The following is a 13,984-nucleotide window of genomic DNA, read 5'->3' on the forward strand; positions in this document are numbered from 1 at the left end:
GTTAAGGGTATAGGCACTGACATTAGATTTCCTTGGTTTAAATTTTTACTTCACAGCTTAACCTTGGCCAAACTCACTTTAAATTCATGTGCCTCATTTTCCTCATCTACAAAATGGGAATATTAACAGTGCCTGCCTAAGAGATTGGTTTGAGATTAAATGGCACATAAATGCTAAATATTTTGCTATTGCTTCTCTTTAGTGTGGATTCAATCAATACTTCATTCATACAAATTTGAATTACAGTTTTCTGGATGTCATCTTGTGTATCAGTAGGGTATCTTTGTATATGTTGTTTCTTCCTCCTTTACCTAGCTAACTCCTGTTGTTTTAAAAGACTAAGTATCACCTCTTTAGAATTACTTTCTATCACCCAACCTAGATTCAGTTAGTTGTTTTGTGTTCATCTAACATCTTGTAAGTCACCTTGATTTCAATAATTATTGCAAATGTTTACTTGCCTGCTTTTACTTTACACTAGTGCAGATGTTTACTTTCCTGTTTGCACTCTTGAAAACATCTTCTCTTACTCTACATACTCATTCCTATAACCTGGTACACAGTAGGCACTCAGCAAATGTTTATAGAATGAATGAAATGAAATTATTTCACTTTTCTGGGCCAGAGATTTCCTCTTATGTTAAGAGATGAACTTGGATTAGATGACTTGAATTAGATGATCTCTATTTTTTTTCCCTGCTTTAAAAGATATAAGATTCTATAATTTTAGGATTAGTGTTCAGTAGTGACATTTTGTTAAGAAAAATTATTTTGCTGGTAGTTGTTTTGATATCCTTAAGTTCTGATCATTTTTAAAGAAGCTTTATCTTTTTTCCTTAGGCTAAATCTTTTAATATAATTTGAAATTTTGTACTTAGAAGATATGTTAGATATCTTCAAGTTTCAGTAGCTTTCATGCTTTTTTGGCCATAATCCACAATAAGAATTATACATTGTGTCATGACTTAGTTCTCATGTATTTGTGTATGTGGTGTGTGTGTGTGTGTGTGTGTGTGTGTGTGTATGTGTATGTAGCAGAACAAAGTTTCATGAACTATATAATCTTAATGTGAGTAGGATACTTTTTAAAAAAATTTGATTTCATTTTTAAAATGTTGAATTTGACCCATCAATCAGTGACCAGCCAATGGATTGTAAACTTCTAAAACACACTGACCTAGCTCATCAACTTCTTATTCTAACCAGTACTTCAGAGAAGGAAATATGTTCAGTCAAAAATATATACACTGAACAAAACTGTGCACTGAAAAATATGGTCATCATTTAATCTGTAATGGAGAATGTGTGTCTAGGTATTGGAATATAGGGAAAACTGGTCTCAAGGGACACTTTATTTTTGTTCTGGACTAGTTGCATAAATTAAAGTACATAGGAAGGTGTTGTAGATAATTTTGGGGAATTCAGACTTTTTTTTTCATTTAAGAAAATTAGAGGAATTATAGCCCAATACTAGAGAAAAATAGTATCTTTCCAGGAGTTTAGAAGAATATTCATCTTATATGAAGCAAAAAGTACAAAATAGCATCAGGAGCACAAGAGCAGTTGAGAGTAGACTTGACCATGGTTGGAAGGCATGTTGGGATAGAGGAGTTTTGACCTAATCTGAAGAAAAGATTTATGTAATAAAGAGAGATTCATAATTGCTTAAAGAGGTGGGATATTCTTGGTCAAAGGGGTAAATGCAGATGAAAGTAATTAAAACTTAGAAAAGGTAGAAGTGATATAAATCCTGATGGATGTTCAGATATATGATGTGGAATATAGGATGGAAGAGCAACTTGAATATTAATGTAGATGGAGGTAGTACTAAATAAAATTGGTAAAGAAGTTATAAGCCAGAAAAAAATAGAAAGAGCTTTCATAACTGAATAAATACACAGATAGACATGAATTTAGTGATAACTATGAATGAAAATATGCACACAGATTTGGAAAAATGAAAGCGCACATAAAAAACTGGAGAGCCTGTGATATTCTCTTGTGTGGTGAACACTGTTTGATGAATATGTCTTTATTGTGATACCTACTTAAAGAATTCTGAGCTTTAATGGCTCAATATGTTGTTTGTGCTTAAATAATGATCAGATTCTAGTAATTACAGTAATGAGTCTTAACTGGTCATCTAGATTATGTTTAAATAATGGTCAAATTCAAGTAATTACAATAATGACTCGTTATCTAGATTTTTATATTGTATATTTTTTTATATTTTTCTAAATCTATGTGAGGCATTTTCCTTGCAATAAATTATACTGTACTATAGAAATAGATTTAGATATTTTTCTGATCTTGGTATATACTATTCATACCTGAAACCTAAACCTTTCATTGATCATTGTTTTGTACTTAATACAGTTAGTTTTTCATTTTTTTGGGAGGGTCTGTTATCACACTGGGAATCAATTTATTCCCTAATGTTGCTGGAGTAACAATGTTAAGCAAGGAGATACTTACTAAATGTTAAGCAAGGAGATACTAAATTGGACTAGCTACACATTTGGGCGAGGGGCTGCCTTATGAAAGATTTTTAAATTACATCTTTACATATTGTGATAGAAATAAGTCTGTCTAATTATAAAGCTTGAAGGGAAGATTTTTCCTAGTTGTTATTATTGACTTTAAAATTTATATTTTATAGAAAGGCCATTATTAGGAAAAATCTGTTGTTCACATCTTTATGACTATATATTAAAAACCAAGCTTGTTCCTAGGCATTATTTCAAGAGGAAAGGGCATGGGTAAATTATGAGATCTTAGCAGGTTTCTAAAACTCTGAGATTAATTTTTTAGATGTGTAAACCAAGTTGTATTAAATAGAACACTATACCACATAACACAGTGGCAAATCTAGAGTAGCTCTCACATACATATGTTAATCATTAATCTGTCTTTGAGTCTAATTGAGAAGGATATAGTGTGTAAGACATTTAAAAGTATAAACAGTTTTTGGGAGATTTTTTTTTTTATTGTGGTACTGGAATTGAATCCAGGGATGTTCTACCACTGAGTAACATCCCCAAGTCTTTTTATTTTATTTTATGTTGAAACAAGATTTCTCTAAATTGTCCAGGCTCACTTCAAAACTTGTGATCTTACTGTCTCAGCCTCCCAGATTGCTGGGATTGCAAGGATGTGTCACCATGTTTGGCTTTCTTGGAAGATAATTTTAAATTTGCAGGTATATTACTTATAAACTAATGTGAAATCATATTCTAACTAAAAATGATACAGACAAAATATCAGTATAGAGTGCTAGATAGATGCCAGGAAATAAACATTCAGATATCATAGTTGTTTACAAAGAGTTCTTTAAGGTCTCATTGTTCTCACTCATTAAAAAGAAACATTGGCATAAATCTGCATCTGTATTTGTCAGAATTTAAAAAAATGATTATTTCATTTCAATTTTAGGTATTTTAAAACTTCTTTTTTGATATAGAATTTTTTGTGTTTGAAAGATTCTCAGGTCTTTTTTAGGTGCCAGTAACTTAAGCTTTGAAAACACAATTAGTTGAATTTTAAAATCAGTATTTTGAATGTGGTATAATATTTTGGAGTAAAATTTAATAAGAATCTTTCACTCAAATTCCTACTTTCCTAGTGACTCTTCTTTGACCTTTGACAACCATTAAGACCTCACTATCCCCAAATTAAAGATGATAAAATAGGTGCTCATTCATTTAACAAATAAATTCTGGATGGTTTGCTAAGTGTTTGGGATTTGGCAGTGAACAAGACAGACATATTATGCTCTTATGGAGCTTATAGTCATGAAGTAAGCAGTCAAGAAGCAGTCAAGTGAACAACTAAATATAGAGGTCATAGTTACTACTGTTGAAACTAGCAGGGTGCTGAGAGGATTGCTTTTTATTCACCTCACATCACACATCACAATCTCTAATTGTTTACCTTCCTATTTATTATTTATCATTTTCACTGCTAGAGTTTAGGTTCTAATAGTAGCTCCAACAGTGAAGCAGGGTATGTGTTCATCACCATATCTCCAGGACATAGCACAGTTTCTGGCACAAAATAGAAACTCAAGAAATATTTAACTAGGGCTGGGGATGTGGCTCAAGCGGTAGCATGCTCACCTGGTATGCGTGCGGCCAAGGTTCGATCCTCAGCACCACATGCAAACAAAGATGTTGTGTCTGCCGAAAACTGGAAAATAAATATTAAAAAATTCTCTCTCTCTCTCTCTCTCTCTCTCTCTCTCTCTCTCTCTTAAAAAAAAAAAAGAAAAGAAATATTTAACTGGCTGCCCAAAGAAGTAAATGTGGAGATCTGGAGAGAGAGGAACAAGATAATACAGGACTTTGATCTAATAGGGGATGGGATTAGAATAAAAATGCAAAGAACAGTGGTAAGCAAAGAATTTTAAGGAGGAACTAGATCCCTTTTGCAACTATCTGAAAAATATATTGGGAGGGTATAGGAGTAAAGAGGTGAAGACTAGTTAGCAGTCTGTTGCATCAATGTGAGTAGACTCTCCAAGATCTCTCCTAGCATTGAACGTTCTCTGTATTGTACAGCTTGCTTACACTTATCACTCTTCCTCTAGTATTATTTAGTTATCTGATATTTTCTACTAGAAAAAAGGTTTTTTTGTGTGTGACATAAGAACTTTGAATATAATGTCTCAAAAAAAGTAAAAAAAAAGATAATAAAACTTGGACTTGGTTATTGAATTTTTGTAATAAATCTCTATATTTATATTTTGTGCATCTGCTAATTTATATTCTTATTTAAGCATTCCCACTTCTGAAACTTTGGCTTTCCTCTTCTTCAAATGCTTATTTTTAAATGTTTTTATTTGTGTATTATAGTTATACATAATAGTGGGGTTCAGTTTGACATTCATAAATGCATATAACATAATTTGCTCCACTTCAATCCTTTGTACTATTTTTTCATAGGATCACTACCTCTTTATTGTTTGAAATATGTAATATATTGTATTTTGTATCTTAATTATTATGAATAGATCTTTTTCAGGTAATTAAGCTCTTACAATAAATTCTGAAATGTAAATAGTTAATACTTTGGGCTGTTAGTTTTACTTAGTGCTACAGCCTCTAATTATAGGTAGTCAGTTTCAGTATTCTTATCTGGAAGGATTTCAAGCTTCTACTCTTGGTTAGGGAAATAATGCTTTGGGCAGGGATATTGGCTTTTATTATGGCACCAAGTTGAACAGCATCTTTGACTAGGAAATAACTGCATTATTACATAAAGGTGAAAGCAGAAGAGACATAAAATTTTACTGAATTTAAAAAATATAATGGTGGCTACCTTTTCATTTGATGTCTATCATTTGAAGTAGGAAAAACTAACTATATTTGAGTCACTTTGTATAAAGAAGTATAGTTTCACACCCTGTAAATATTATAGGACATTCTGTTTGTTATTACCTTTAGTAAAGTAGTTCTAGGAAAACAAAACAAAACAAAAAACGGGTGGCTAGGCTTTGTGTTACCCTCTAGTGGAGTTTGATACTATACGATTAGTGGAAAATTTTAAAAAAATTATTTTTGTTGGTGAACTTTATTTTATTTATTTATATGTGGTGCTGGGAATCAAACTCAGTGCTTCACACATGCTAGGCAAGCACTTTATAAGCTACAAACCAAGCCCTAGTTAGTAGAATTTACTAATTATTTTTATAATGAACTTGAACTTGCACAAGTGTACTTTAAAATGATATGGGGAGAACTGAAAAGTTGAAAAGTATAAGAGAATGTTGATAAATAACCAATGAGGACAGACAGTTCCTAGATGGTAGTTTTATGCAAGATGGGCATAGTATTAGAAAAACAATTTGTTTAGCAGGTATTCAGAAACAGAATAAAATACCTTTCTAAAAGACCAGGAAATAAAAAGAAGTTGAATAGAAACTAACAATAGTTCTATTCTATATAAATATATGACAAATTTTATTTGGTATCTTTTCTTATTTTCTTCTTTTGTTCTTTCTAGATATATAACTTGATTTGGGTGTTAATTAGGAAATTAGGAGGCTCTTACTACTGAGAGGGCCTAACAGCCTGTCAAGTACCATTTTCTCCAGTAACTACCTCTGATGATTTTTAAGAAGAATAAACTACTCAAGCTGATCCTTACTTCTGAAGTATGGGATAAAAGCAATAGGTTATTGTCAGAAGAGAATTAGTTGGACTGTTATTTTCTCTTTGGAGTCAGTGAAGCATAGTTGGGATCTTTTATCTTCAGGTCTTTTAGTATTGTATCCCAAGAATATTACTATACCAAGAATTATAATTTCTAACTACTCTAACAGCATGTATTTAGCAGCCCTAATTTAAGTATTTTCATAGTTAATAACTACCCTTATTTCCATGATCTCACTAAGCCAGAGAACAGAAGAATAGCTGACCCAATATATTATAGATTATAGAATTTTCTGCTATTGGAGCATGTGATTTACCAATAAGGACTAGTTAACAGAAACAAAAACATATTGGTACAAGTAGTTGTTTGTTGGCAAAAATGGCTGTCTAAAACAAACAGCCATAAGAATTTCCTTTGTCTTCAAATTCAATGTAAGTCATATATTTTGCATTCTTGGAATCGTATATTAGAAAGAGCAGACATTTCTCAGGAAGAAACCTTGGGTGTTGGACCTTTCTCTACCATGGTGTGGTTCTGTGTGAACTTGGGGAAATTCCATAACTCTGTGGACTTTTTACATTTCAGTGGAATTTATGTTGCTCACCTCATAAGATTACAATGAGGATTCAAGGTTACACACAAAAGCCCAAGCACACTCATATACATATATACATGAAACATTTAAAACTTTGAAATGTTATAGCAAATATTTTTAAGGAATACACCAATGTTTTCAAGGAGTATAGAATAATAGGAAGAGTTCAGGGGAACTATGATAATACTTCTAATTCAGAATTTGTGATTATTAATGAGTAGAAATTCATCTTTAAGCTGTCAGTGAATACAGGTAATAATTCCATAGGCAATTGAATATAAAACATTAGAAGAGTATTTACTCCTTACAGTGACCTTAAAGACACTGCATACTATGGCCCAAGTCCAACCACATTTGCCATATCTGTTGTCTGGTAGTTCCTACAAGAAATCAACTGCTTTTTATCTCTGTGAGCTTTTTTCCACTTGCCTTTCATTTCTATTCATAAGAGAGACCATAGCTGACTTATTTATTGTATTGTGCCCAGTATCTGGCAAATAGTAGATGCTTAACAAATATTTGTGAATGAATGCTGAATGCTTTCAAGTGCTTAGGACAGGAGTATGCAAACTTTTTTGTAAAGGACCAGATAGTAAATGTTTTAGGCAGTCTCTTTTGTAGTTATTTAACTCTGCCATTTTTAACACAGAATCAGTCATATGCAATATGTAAATTAATCTAGTGTGACTGATTTTCACTGAAACTTTATTTGTGCATACAGGAATTGGAGTTCATGTAATTTTTAAAATATTTACTTATTTCTAGTTGTAGATAGACACAATACCTTTATTTTTTTAATTTATTCATTTTTATGTGGCACTGAGGATCAAGCCCAGGGCCTTGCATGTGCTAGGTGAGCGCTCTACCATTGAGCCACAATCCCCAAGTTCATGTAATTTTAATGTGTCACAAATATTCTTTTGATTTTTCTCTATTATTTAAAAATAAAAACCATTGTTCAGGGGCTGTGTAAAAAACAGGTCACAGAGTAGATTTGACCTGTTGGCTGTAGGTTGCATTTGTTGGTTGTATGGATGGCATTACTCCCTCAATTTAGAAATATGTTTAAGAAACTTTCTTTGGAAACTAGTTAGCATTTTCTTATAAAATCATTAAAAATCGTTTTTTTATAAAATCATGTTTCTTATAAAAACATTAAGTTCCTAGACTAATATGCAAACCTACTTAACCATCTGTATTGTATTCCAGCAATCCTATAGACTTTACCGTCAGGAATAATGCTATCTCTGAGGGAAAATGGGTTTAATAATCCTTCTTGGACCTTAATAAAGACTCTCCCCATTATTTTCAAAACTTCCTCTTTCCATGATCTCTCTTTTGCTTTCTGGGCTTTACATCTTAGGAAATACCCTGCTTCTGGGTGCTCCTGTAGGGTGACATAGGAAGACTAAAAACACTTTGTGCATTTGGTTAGAGTAGAAAAGATAGGAGGAGAAAATCAAGGAGAGAGAAGAGTACAAGGTAGTGTTTTTTTTTTTTCCAAACTAGAAGTCACAAACCATTAGAGGTCACGAAATCATTGTAGAGCGTCAATTTGATGAAAAAATAGAAACTATTAAAATGTATCACACAAGTGATAGTATTGTTTTGTGAATCTTCAGTTGTGTGTGATTAATATATATGTATGTAATGGATCTCAATGAAAAATTTATTTCTTACTGTAGTTTGTGGTCAGAAAAGTTTTATTAAAAGCCTTTGTTCTGGGGCTGGGATTGTGTCTCAGCAGTAGACTGCTCGCCTAGCATGGGCGGGACCCGGGTTCGATCCTCAGCACCACATAAAAATAAAAGGCATTGTGTTGTGTCCATCTACACCTAAAATAAATAAATAAATATTTTTAAAAAGCCTATGTTCTAAGGGTTTGGGATATTGATCTTGAGATTCTTTTTTTTTTTAATTTTTTTATTGTATGTGAGAGCCAAATGAAATACATAAAGGAAGCCTCTTGATTGCTTACTGCAGTGTGTTTCTGGTACTGAGCTACTTTATGAGGTAGTTACCTGTTTTACAGGAGGAAAAAACAGAGTCATATAGCTAATACACTTTATAACTGAGATTCAAACAGACTCATTTCATTTTAGAGTAGATTGTGTGCTTCATTCCTTATATCCTGGATGAAAGAAAGAAGGCATGTATGATTTTTTTTTTTTAACTGTGAATGATACTTTTAGGCATTTTTGTTTACATCTGAAACTCTGGGAATTCAGAATTAATATCCTTGTTTGTAAGCTTCTTACAGGCACCAGAAAAAGTTTTATCCTTGGGTTCCACATTATTCTGTGCTTTGTCCAAATGAACCTTTATGAGCTGGCTGCCATCCAGCTTCATGGGATCCTCTTGCCCACAGTTTGATTTGAGAAGACCGAAGTTCTCAAGGATCGCATTGTACACAGCTGGTCAGAGTGCAGCTTTTGGGATGCTTTTGCCTGTTTTTCAGATGGCTTTTTTTTTTTTGAGTTGGCTTAGGCAGAATTATCTGAGCAGTAGAGACCATGTGCTTCCCACTGAACTTTTTTTCCAATTCATGCCAAGCCGAACTTTGATATTATGAGAAGATTTCAGTTGAGGAACTGGAACAAATATTATGATAGCTTTTTGACCACCACCAAATTCAGTTCCCTTGACTGTTGTGCTGTTGAACTCCCACAGCTGGGCTTTGAGGTCCAAGTTTATCTCCAGCTTTAAGAGTTCTTGTTGCCCATTGGGCTTCTGAGCTGTGGGTTTCATAATTTTCATAACTTTATGTTTTGCAGGACAAAAAGTTGGTGGCAGCTCACTAGATTTCTTGAAGGCATTGACTTCAGTGATAGAGCTTTTGAAAAGGTGTGAATAAATGTGTAGTAATCTATACGAGTAATGGCACATGATACTTTTAGGCATTTTTGTTTACATCTGAAATTCTGGGAATTCAGAATTAATATCCTTGCTTGTAAGCTTCTTACAGGCACCAGAAAAAGTTTTATCCTTGGGTTCCACATTGTTCTGTGCTTTGTCCAAATGAATGTGTAAGAGGAGAGATTTTACTTTTAGTTTTTCTTCTTTCTATATTATACTCTTTGTTCCTTCATTTTTCATCAGCAGTTGGGCTCTTTACTCATACTAGAAATAGCAGGGAATTGAGGATGTGGTTTAGTGAGGAAGAGTAGTATAATCATGGCGTTAACTGAGAGGGGAAACCCAAGTAGCAGGGACACCTGGTCACCAAGATGGGTTTGCTGCTCCCATATGGCAATTTACAAGTGGGTGTAGGTAAAACAGGACTTACTGTTAAATTGTATAAGCAGAAGTCTTGGCTTTGGAGATGGGTAGCTTTGATATGCTAATTGAAAAAAATTTTAAAGTTATATTAAGGGAAAAGTCTCTCTCAGGTAACTTGGAGGTCCGGACTTATTTACCCAGTTACCCATTTTAAATACTTAAAAATCATAATACTTGTCATTAAGACATTTCTGTCGCTGTTAAATATTGAGTGCAAATGTCGTGAAAACAAGTTCATGCTAATTCTGATCTCTACCTTGGTTTGTCATAGTTTTGGAAGAAATAGATGGAAAGACTATTGTTCTTCACTAGAAAAGTAACAAAACCATATTTAATCTGGTTAGAGAATGGAAATATGACAGAATCCTATTAAATATAATTAATTGTTAATACTGCTTATTGTTTTTTACTAAGCAGTGGCTGGCTATCTCTAAACCATTTATTGAATATGACAAGTTGGAGTGTAGTGAATTGACAACTAAAGCCACTCCAATATATTTAGTAAGAAACTACATTTTTACAGTTGGCCACACTATTGTGTTCAGGATGCAAATAATTTCTTATTAATATTATTTATATTTTTATAATATTTATTTGATTTAAATCTAGAACATCATCAGTTTAGTTGGTTTTCAGGGAAGAATACTGACATTTTCTGTTTCATAATTTAGTGGTATTGTTTATACAGAAGTTTTTAGGGAATCTTTTCAGAATATTATAGAATGAAATAGTATGTAATTTAGTAGTATATTCCCAAATGAGAGCACCTCAAAACTTTTTTTTCCCAAATGAGATAAAGCAGAATGGTTGTGTTAGGGGAATAACTTGAAATTTCCAAATTATATCTTGTTTTATTTTCTCAGTATTCAAATACCAACGTTTCTGGAAAAATAGCTTTCATTTATTAATGCTTTATAGTTTTGTAAGTGATTTCATGTTTGTTCTTGTTTGATTCTATCTGAACCTATTTGAAATAGGTTCTATGTTGTTATTTGCTTTAACTCAGACTCTGAGATAATATATTTTGCCTGAAGTCACTAATGAATGGAACTAGAACCAAAACCCTGACTTTTAAGTTCAGGGTTCTTTATGCTTACCAACTTTTAGAGAATACTCCACTGCCCTCTCTCACCCTTAGTGGGGGAAATGTTTGCAGTAATTTAGAGTGGTTGCTTTGCAGATAATCTTTTGTACCAGACTTTAAGAAATCCATGTTTAGAGCCCAGAGAGCTGGAAACAGCAATGCAGCAATAGAAAGTACCAAAGTGAGCTTTAATTTTAGGACAGATATACTCTTGCTTGGCTAGCTTGATGGTGACTAAGAATCCACATGTGTTGATTATTGCTTGAAGGAAATTTGTAGATAAATCCTGTCCTTGATTGCTGAAGAAGTGCTTTTCTCAGTCACTTTTGTATTTTGATTGTGAATGTTTTAAATTGTTTTCCTAATGGTTCATAATCAAGTCAATCTCATTACACATGTGCCATAATTTTACTTTTACAATGTTATATTTCTTTGGTCAAATTTGAAACAGGCAAGTTATGTCACAGTCATTGTATATATCAATAATATTACTAGGATTATCATTTGTTAAAACCATCACTATTAGCATCCATCTTTTATAACATGCTTTGGGCTAAGTGCTTTGAAGTTTTAGTGATAATATGTGTGATTTGCAGTACAAGATAAATATTACCCCATTTTATAAATGAGGAAACCAAGAGTCAATGGCTTGTGGAAGGTCGTATAACTAAGTAGCAGAGTTAGAGTATCTAATCTAGATTTTTCAGGACTTAATTCTATTCTTTATATTGAATCACATATTCAGATACTCTAAAACATTTATTAAAAGATGAGTTACCAATTCTTGGGCAGTATGATTTTCTTTGAACCCATTCTACCAAAGTTCCTTCCACTTCCCCCTATCCTAACAAAAACTGCTGTTGTTTACACCCCTTGAGATTTATGATGTCAGAAATGGTAGGTTATCCAGTTGAGGTGTTGATGGTTGGTGGTGACTGATAAAGCAGAGCTTTCTCCACCTCTTAAATAAAAGTAATTGTTTGTGCACAGCTGTTTAAAGACTGAGAAAAAGAAGTTGTTTCTTTTGGTTATACAATGAACCAGAATCAGAAGTAGGTCAGAATTCATTTGCTCTGATCACTTCTTGAAGGAATTAGTGAATCAAATGTATAAAGTAATTGTGTCTATTTAAAATAATACACCTTGATTCAGAAAAGTTGAGTTAATTGAAATTTGCTCATGTAGAAGGAAACAAATTCATGTTCTTTTTGACTCATACATGGAAAATAATTTAATGATAGTGGTTATTAGTTACTCACTTGGTGCCTGTTACAAATTCTGGTTTCATGAGGAAGAATATGTTAGATAAGCATGAATAGTCTGGTTTCTTTCCCTTCATTTATATTAAGATGGCTTGATAAATAGATTAATTTATTTTTCTAAATCCAAGGACCTCAATTTTCTGTTACTATAATTTTTAAAGCATAGGTTAGCTTACAGAAATTGAAATGTGATGAAGAGAATAGGAAAAAAAGGAAATCCCTTATTTCTCTAGTTTTTAGAATGATAAGTATGAATAAAAGATGTTAAATGAGTAGTGAAGGCAATAATAAATCCATGGGGTTTTATTTGAACTTAAGCAACTGAATTTATAGGAAAACTAATATTGTCATATCCATGGTCCATTTAGTTATAATTGATATCAACCAACAATTAAGGATATTTACTATGGGCTTCCAAGTTTGGTAGATTCTGCAGAGCTTAACTAAAGAAGGATAGTCTTTGATTGTCTAAGAAATTAGTCACTTTGGAATGATACCCTTGCCTTCTAACACAGTACATACTCTGAACATGCAGTATAAAAAATTCAACACCTTCATTACTAATATTAATGCTGTCTAGCACCAAATTATTGACTGACCGTCCTTCTTTTTCTTTCCTTTTTTTCTTTCGTTTGGTTGCCTTTAGGACTAGGTGAGAGATGCATTTTAGATTTTCCTCCGCCTGGCTTTTTTGGATGTTTCTTTTTATTGTTTCTTCCTGAATTTATTGCTGCTAAAAAAAGCACCATATAAGGATTGTGGTCCACCTGTGTATCATTGCATTTGTAGTGTTCAATACGTATTTGTCAAATAAATTAATGGGAAAGAGTCTTCCTTTTTTCTCTCATGGTCCAGTTTCTTCAGATGGCTCTTTATCTATACCTGGCTCCACATCTGTACCTTTTATTCTCTCTTCAGCTTACTGTTAACCTGAAATAAGTGAAATAATTACCTCAAAGATTGATTTTCTAATTGGTTAAAAAATTGTTAGGTGTATCTGGTTATGACTTAATTTTTTTGTAAGTTTGATGTTATTGTCTGCCTGTTCCTTCTTGAAATTCTTTTGTTCCTTAACTTCTTACTTTAGGCCCTCACCACCTTAATATTCATTCTTTTTGTGTTGCTGTTTGTTCAGAGTTTAATCCTTATGTAATTTTTACTCAGTATACCCTTCCTTGCTGAAGTAATCCCATCTCTTGTAATTTTTTTAAAGCTAAATGTAGATGTCCTGAGTTATGTCTCTGACTTTGATTTCCCTCTTGAGCTCCAGACTTCTTAGTTGTCTAGTAAGTATATTGACGTCTGCAACTATGAGGATAAATAAGACACTACCTTACTCTAGAGGATTCACAGCCTCATTGGAAGAGAATGATTGGTAAACTAGCGATTATACAGCACCTCATACATACATTAGAATGCTTTGAGATTACAGAACAAGATGGCCCAGTTCAGTTTGGAGTGGATCAGGTTATGTTTTGTTGCAGTAATGCTTAGAGAAATCGTGAAGGATGACTAGGATTTCACCAGATGAATAAAGTAAGAAGAATAATTTTGTTTCTAACAAGTCTAGTGATTATGTTCCCTGGGGGTGAGACAGCTCAGTGTGGACAAGTT

General features: G+C 32.8%; 1 pseudogene; it reads right to left on the reverse strand.

The window, feature by feature from the left end:
• Positions 1–8,947: 8,947 nt before the first annotated feature.
• Positions 8,948–9,631, reverse strand: LOC143387477 (small ribosomal subunit protein eS7 pseudogene; annotated as a pseudogene).
• Positions 9,632–13,984: the final 4,353 nt, after the last annotated feature.

This window comes from Callospermophilus lateralis, unplaced genomic scaffold, assembly GCF_048772815.1.
Source record: "Callospermophilus lateralis isolate mCalLat2 unplaced genomic scaffold, mCalLat2.hap1 Scaffold_45, whole genome shotgun sequence".
Classification (NCBI taxonomy): Eukaryota; Metazoa; Chordata; class Mammalia; order Rodentia; family Sciuridae; genus Callospermophilus; species Callospermophilus lateralis.